This window comes from Felis catus, chromosome D3, assembly GCF_018350175.1.
Source record: "Felis catus isolate Fca126 chromosome D3, F.catus_Fca126_mat1.0, whole genome shotgun sequence".
NCBI lineage: Eukaryota > Metazoa > Chordata > Mammalia > Carnivora > Felidae > Felis > Felis catus.
The window spans coordinates 25015259-25022465 of NC_058379.1; the positions used below are offsets into that span (position 1 = coordinate 25015259).

General features: G+C 57.2%; 1 long non-coding RNA gene across 1 annotated transcript; it reads left to right on the plus strand.

The window, feature by feature from the left end:
• Window positions 1–275: 275 nt before the first annotated feature.
• On the plus strand, window positions 276–5366 carry LOC111557291. The gene is made up of 2 exons (XR_002737246.2): window positions 276–3072; window positions 3255–5366. It is a non-coding gene; the product is annotated as an uncharacterized LOC111557291 (long non-coding RNA).
• The last annotated feature ends 1841 nt before the right edge of the window (window positions 5367–7207 follow it).

Genomic DNA, 7207 nt, shown 5'->3' on the forward strand with positions numbered 1-7207 from the left:
CCCTCGTTAACGAAGGATATTATTGATCTTTTCAGTTTTGTCCCTGTGATGGACAGAACACAGCGTCTCATTTCAATTTGTGTTTCACAGCATTTTTTTTCCTTTTTTTTGGTAGGGTTGGGTTTATCAGCTCTCCTGCCGGCTTCCCCCTAGTTGCTTGGGAGGGAAATAGATTCCAGCCCCAGAGGCAGATGCTGGAGACACACACACGGGGACAGGGAAGGTGAGACAGACGGAGGCAATGACGGATGCTGAGACGTAGGTATAAAGGCAGATTCATAGTCCTGTATGTTGGGGAGACCTGAGCATGCGGGGAGGAAAAGAAGGGAGGGAGGGAGAGGGGAGAGGAAGGAGGGAAGGAGGGAGGGAGGGAGAGACATCAGTCTCCTGCTTCTCAGATTCACGCACCAGCCCCCCCGCCCCAGGCTCACTCGAGAAGCAGGGCTCAGATCCCAAAGCGGGACCCCCATTGCCTCTATGGCCAATAGTGGGGGGACCAGTCCGCATACGGGCTGGGCCGGGCCGGGCCGGGCTGGGGCTACTGGCTCCACTCCGGTTGGCCTGAGGCCACATGCCTGGCTTGTTTGTATAGTTCTTCATGCTTCTTCCCCATATCTTGGTGTTTTTGGCTCCCAACTAGCCCCCTCCCAGCCAGGGAGGAGATAACTCCGCTCGGTCCAAGCCGCTGGGGCGCTGGGAAGGACATCAGGAAACAGCCAGCACTTTACACGCCTCCCCCGCCCTCCGTCTCATCTCATTTTCACCAAGTGTGGAGAAACGACGGGGCTGCTGAGGGAGGCTGGACCGTTTGGCGTTGCTTCCCGTTTTCTCTCAAATCAGGCCTCTTCTTCCGGAGACCTCGTCTCTGGGCCTGTAGCGCCCTGTCTTCTGGTGGGTGTGTGTCTGTCTGTGGGCACATGCCTGTGCAGATGTGAGCGCTCCTGTGTTTGGACTCGATGAGCCATTTGACAAACAGACCCGCGAGAACCCTGGAGGTGGACTCCCTTTCTTTTGAGACTCTTGCTCCCTCCTAAGAGAGAAAGTCAGCTAGATGCCTCTTCTTCCAGGAAGCCTTCCCAGGTGCCACAGCCCACTTCTCTGCCTCGTTCACATCTGCACCTCCCACGATGAGTGCGGGATCCAGTTCATAGTAGGGCTGGATGAATGAATATGGGCTACGCTTTTTTTTTTTTGAAGTTCACTTATTTTTGAGAGAGAGAGAGAGAGCGCACGCACACACAAGTGGGGGAGAGGCAGAGAGAAGAGAGGGAGACACAGAATCCGAAGCAGGCTCCAGGCTCTGAGCCGTCAGCACAGAGCCCGACGCTGGGCCCGAACTCACAGACCGTGAGATTGTGGCCTGAGCCAAAGTCGGACGGTCAACCGACTGAGCCACCCAGATGCCCCTGGGCTACACTTTTACTACGGAATTGTGGACCACTGTGGTCCAGAGAGGGCAGGGGACTTGCCCAAAGGCACACAGTGTGTCAGTGGCTGAGTGAAAAAGTCGAAGCCAGGATTCTTGACCCTTGGCCCAAGGTTTATTTTAGACCATCCCGCCAAATGCTCAAAGAAGCGGCCAATTCGCTGAGCGACGATTTTGTATTTTTGTTTCTTTGGAGCAACCTATACAGAAGGTACCATTATTTCTCCTACGTGACCGATAGAGGAACGTGTTCGAGGCGGTTCGAACGTGTTCGAGGCGGTTCGAACATGCTCGAACATGTTGCTCGAACGTGAGGAGGTTGCTCAGGGTCATTCTGTGGAAGATCCAGGATTTGAGAGGAGGTGCCTGCCCCAACTGGAAACTCCAAATAGGATCTGCTTGGTATTTTGGCTCTTTCAGAGGGAGATCAATGGCGTTCGACTGAGTCAGCCTTAAAATCTACTCTCTTGAGAGCTTTCAGCCGAAGCTCCGCCCGCGTCTCCCAGAGCTCACAGAGAGTCCTTGCGCTGTCCCCGGGAAGAGCCACCAGGCCCCGGGGCCTGAGGCGGCCAAGAGGGCTTTTTCTGTCTTGTTGTCAACAATTTCCAGTGGGGCCCCGGTAGAGCCGACATGGCTCTGGTGTTGGAAAGCACGAGAAATCCCATAGTGGTGGGGCGACTTCCGCAGCCGCAGCGGGGGTCATGCCGCTCTGGACCTCCGACCGTCACCTCCCTCCGGTGTGGCCCCCCCAACCACGCACACCCACACTGCCTGAAAGACCCTGGGTCCCCTGGACATCGTCTTCATCTGTCTCTGGGGTCACCTGGTGACCCCTCCGCCCCACGGCTGCTTTCACCCGTAAAAGGGGGTTCAGTGCCTAAAGATGGGTTGAGGATACAATGGGACAGGCCCCGCAGCTCCCTGACACCAGCTGGAGTCAGAAGGTGACCGCGGTGCTCTGTGTCGTCGCGCATTCCTCCGGAAGACATCGGAGTGGTCTATTTCACCTTTCCCGGCCGGACCCCATGAGTCCCTGGCCAACCAGTGAGCAGCTCGCCCTAGGGTAGGCGATGCCCTTTGCTACGCCCAATCAGAGGGCTAGGGGCAGGTCACATGACCGGAACAAAGTCGACTTCGGGAGTTCAGCTTACCGGGTAAGGGTCCTCCCGGAAATGGGTGAGGGTGGTCTCGGCTCCCTGAATCCAACCGGGAACAGCCGGTGAGGAGCAGAGGACCAAAGCCCGTTGTGCCTCCTGCCGGCTGGGTGCCTTTTGGACAAGTCCCTGGAAGAAGGTGCATGTGTCATTTGCGAAGTGGCACAACCGTAAACCGTCTGTTTTCCCAGCACCACCGTGCACGTCCGGCTGCATAATTCAAACCAGGCTGCCGGCACCGGGGCTGGCACCGAGGAGGTTTTCAGGACCTCTGGATTCCCCTTCAGACCCGAGGGGCTTGGACAGCCTCTTCTCGGCCCTTTATTGAAGACAGCTCGCCCAAAGTTGACAACAGTCTGAACCGAGAGGGCTCATCTAGTTTTCAGTCCCGCCGTGCCACCGATTTATTTTGGTCCGTGAACAGTCGTTCGGCACCTATTGGCATCTTGGAGTGCAAAGGCCTACTAATTTTGAGCAGTAGCAGCAGCCGGGGTGGGTCTGATTTTAGCTAGCTCCCGTGCAGGGGTCTCGGGAGAGGACGCAGGCTCCGTCCACCGCAGCGCCTGGGGCGGGCGAGGCGGGTGCCCGTTGGTGTGGGGAGGTATTCCAGAGGGACTCACGCGTCTTGTCCCCACACGTCCACTACGGTTTCTCCAGAACTTTTATTTTGGCAGGTTTTGTACCAAGCCGGGCGCTTTTCATGTACCATCAGATTCGCTTTTCACCTTGAAGTTCCGATCAGCCAAGACTAACCGAGTGTTTGCTGTGCGCTCGGCCCTGGGGATGCAGAAAGGGACCTGGCCCGGCCGCCCCCTGCGGAGACCTCACGGTCTCGGGAGCAGTGAGAGCGCGCCACGCAATCAGAGACCCGCACCGCACCCCCCAGCACGTAGCTACCTCTGAAGGGACCTCCGGGAAACGAATGAAAGCCATGTGCGTGATAGAGATAAGATAAAATTGCAGGAAGTAAGGCACGTTCCAATTCTCCTTGGGGGGATTTGGAGGAGGCTTCACAGCGGAAGTTCTTCTCTGTGCCGGGTCTTGAAGAAGATAAAGAAAGCGTTTCTCCACCCGGAGAAGGGAAGAGGGTGTAGCATGCATCGCTGGGGCTCCGCCCGTATCTCTTGGCACGAAGAGTTGCTGCGCAAACCAGCCCTGCCCGATGGCCAGCACCGATAGCGCTTCGTCTGGGGGTTTGCCTGGCCCCCGGAGCTGGCTCTGCCCTCTGGAGGGGCAGGCCGGAGGGCGCTGGGAATCGGCCCTCTCGGGAAGCCCTCAACCACTAACAGCCAGGAGTGGGTGTATCAATACCCCAGCTCCCTCTCTTCATCGGTGTGTTGTGTCCAATCTCCCAGGGGTCCCCAGTGAGAACCCCAGTAACCGCCTTTTCCACTGCTCCCGCCGCTCCCTGATTTGGTCTTCCTCCACACCCCGAGTAAACCACTCCTCTTCAGGCTCGCTTCTGGGGCAATCCAGACTGAGTCAGTGGAAGAGTTAGGTAACATTTTCTCTCCCTGCACAACAGAGAGAAGCATGGGGTCGCTACCGCGCTGTGTTGCTGAAATGCAATGGCTGACCCGCCATCAGTGGTTAGGGTTGGATTCCACGTTGGTGGCCGCCCCCATTCTGGTTTGGACCCACCCGCCCAAATCACTCTGATTTCGCAAGCACGCCGGGGCTCAGAAGGGTGAAGTGACTTGCTCAGAAACACAGAGCCGGTGGGCTTTGGATTACAGACTGGAGGCCCAAGGGCCGTGACTCCAGGCCTGCCGTATTTCCACACCCACCTTGAGCCCTTTCGGGGCTCAGTGACTCAGTTTCTCTGCTTTTCACTGTGTGCTGCTTTGGAGGGGCGGGGCGTAAGGTCTGAAATCTCCGTGGGCCAGAGACCCTCCTTCCTCCTCAGCCACAAACCACCTCCTTCCCTGGGAGCGGCTGCCGGGCCCCACGGTCTCCAGAACGAAAGGGGGGCACACCTGGGATGGGGGTGTGTGTGGGCGGGCCCATGTCAGCAGCAAGGGGTGCTGTGCGAGCAGCCCTGCTGGTGGGGCCCGGGTGCTGGCTTCTCCAAGGAGCTGGCAGTGAAGGTTGGTTGAGCGAACTCCGAACGTGTGGGGAAAGTGAGGCCGGGGAGGGTCCCTGCAGAAGGGGCGTATGTGAAGACCTTGTTAGGAAGGGAAGCACTTCCGTGAGTAACAGGCAGGTGGTTTCCCAAGTGGGGGTGTAACGGGCACTTGATTTTCCCCTCCTCCCACGCCTGCTCGGGGCTGCTGTGGGGGTTCCTCCCTAGTTCCATTCTCAGCCCCGTGGGGGTAGCGGCAGAGCTCACCCTCCACTCCAGGGAGGCCCCTGAGAGGCTTTAACTCGTCAGCCTTTTCCACCCCCAGGGCATAGTGATTGGCTCAGGGGTAGATTATGGGGATCCCATCAAGAGCCAATGAGATCCGAGGAGGTGTTTCTTGGGTTTCCAGGAAGGAGACACTTCTTCTCTCTCCTACTTGAGATTGAGGACTAAGGAAGTAATAGCTGGGTTGGAGGTGGCCACATTGTTACCAAGTCAAGAGATCCTGAAACTTCTGGGTGTCTTATAGGGGGTGCACAGTACCTTGGAGCTACTAGATGTGGCTGAGGGAGAGAGAGAGAGAGGTGAGAGAGAAGCAGGCACCCCAGAAGGCAGAAGAACTGGGACCTTGGAGACCTTGAGTTGCTGGATCAAGCCTTGCCTGAAAGCAGCCATCCCTAGATACTTCAATACGGAAGTTCATAAATTTCTTTCTGTTCTTTAAGAGAAGGGCAAGATTTATTGAAGTGGAGCTTACTTACGGTCGAGTTCACATTCTTCAGCGTACAGGTCTATGCGTATTGACCAACACAGACAGTCCTGTAGTTTCTACCATCACTGGGATGTAGTACTGTTCCATCGTTCCCCTCCCTCCCCCCACATTCCCTCATATCTTGCTTCTCCATTTTTTTTCCCTTAAGGACAATTTGAATTTGGTTTTCTGTGATGCCCATAGCAAGAGTCCTACCCGGTAAAAGGGGCCATGCAAAGGACCAAGTCCCCAGGATCATCTTCTTTTCTCACCATTCCTTCTCACCCCCTCCCCGCAAAGTTTGACCGAATGCTCACGATGCACTGTGGTGGCCACTGGCCCTCATTCCTACGTCTTTCTCCAGCAGCCACCTTGGGCATCCCCATTTGGGTTTGGAGCAGACAGTACCACACGAATCACAAAATCTGCTACGGTGGGCGGTGGGCAGAAACGTGGACCCCCTCAGTCCCCACTCAACGGGCTCCTGGAAGCCCCGGGGTGTTTCCCGAGCCTGGGAATGGGGAGCAGGAGCAGATCCACAGCACGGATCATTAAGGTCCTACCGCTGGTGAGAGGTTGATGTTTTGCAACTTCTTCCCTCACGAGGGAGCTGACCTTTCTGTGCTCAATAAACCGGCCTCTGCGAAAGAGCGGGTTCCCCGGTGGCCGGGTACCGAAAGACAAGGTGACGATGGCATTTCTGGCGGGAGGCAGCAGGTGGAGGAGAGGGGAGAAGGGGGCTGGGGGCTGGGGAGCCTGGGTTCTGATCCTGACCCGCTATGTGGCTTGGGGGCAATCACTCTCCGAAGGTTTCTGTACCTCATGGGCACCTGTTGTGTGCCAGGCACCTTGACGATGGATGTTGTTGTCACTGTGCAAAAGGACTCATAGATACTGACTCTCAGGGCTGGAGGGGACCCTGTAAGTCCCCTCTGGTTGTAGCATGGGGGAAACTGAGTCCCAAGGAGAGGACCACCCCTTTAAGGCTGCGCCACGCTCGATGGCTTGCAAAGCCCTCCCTGAGCCACTCTGACCATGAGCTCCCCACATGCTGAGATTAGATCTGGGGAAGACATTGCTTGGACCTGTCACCTGCAAAGGTCAAATCCAGGTTTACCTCCTCCCGCGGCAGCTGCTCCGGGGTCTGACAGCACCAGGACACCTTCCTTCTCCCTGGCGGGGACCTTTTCTGCTCTATCTTCAACTTTTTCGTACAAAGAACCCCAGAGGTCAGGGAGCCGGACAGACCTGGGTTCTGGTGCCGGTGGGTTGTGGGATCACGCCCTTGACCTCAAGATCGGGGCAAGGAGCCACACATCGTGACCGTGAGGTTAAGCCTGCGGTGGCCCTGAGTGTCTGAAGGGCTGTGAGGCAAGAATAGGACCCGGGAGTGAACTGGTGATTCGCTGGGTCAGGGATGGGGGCCCAAGAGCGTGGAGGGGGGAGGGGAGGCTGATGCTGCCGTTCCGGGGACCACACTTTGAGAGCCAAGGAGCTTAGATGAACCCAGATCCCTCAAGGGCAGCAACGCTGAGCGGCTTCTTCGATGTTCTGCCGTGCCCGCTCACCACCCCCACGATCCACGAGCCCCAGTGAGCTTTCGGAGGGCCTGGCAAACCCAGAAGCGGGGCCCAAAAGCCTCGAACCGAGAGCTCTGCAGCAATGACGTTGGCCTCTTCAGCAAATACAACGCTGCACAGGTAAGAAAATGACTTAGCACTTCGGGGATCAATACTCCCGCGACGAACTGGAGGCCAGCGCTCAGGGTGGCGGTGGGGGTCGGGGTGACAGCTCCCCGAAGCCTCTGCACCCGC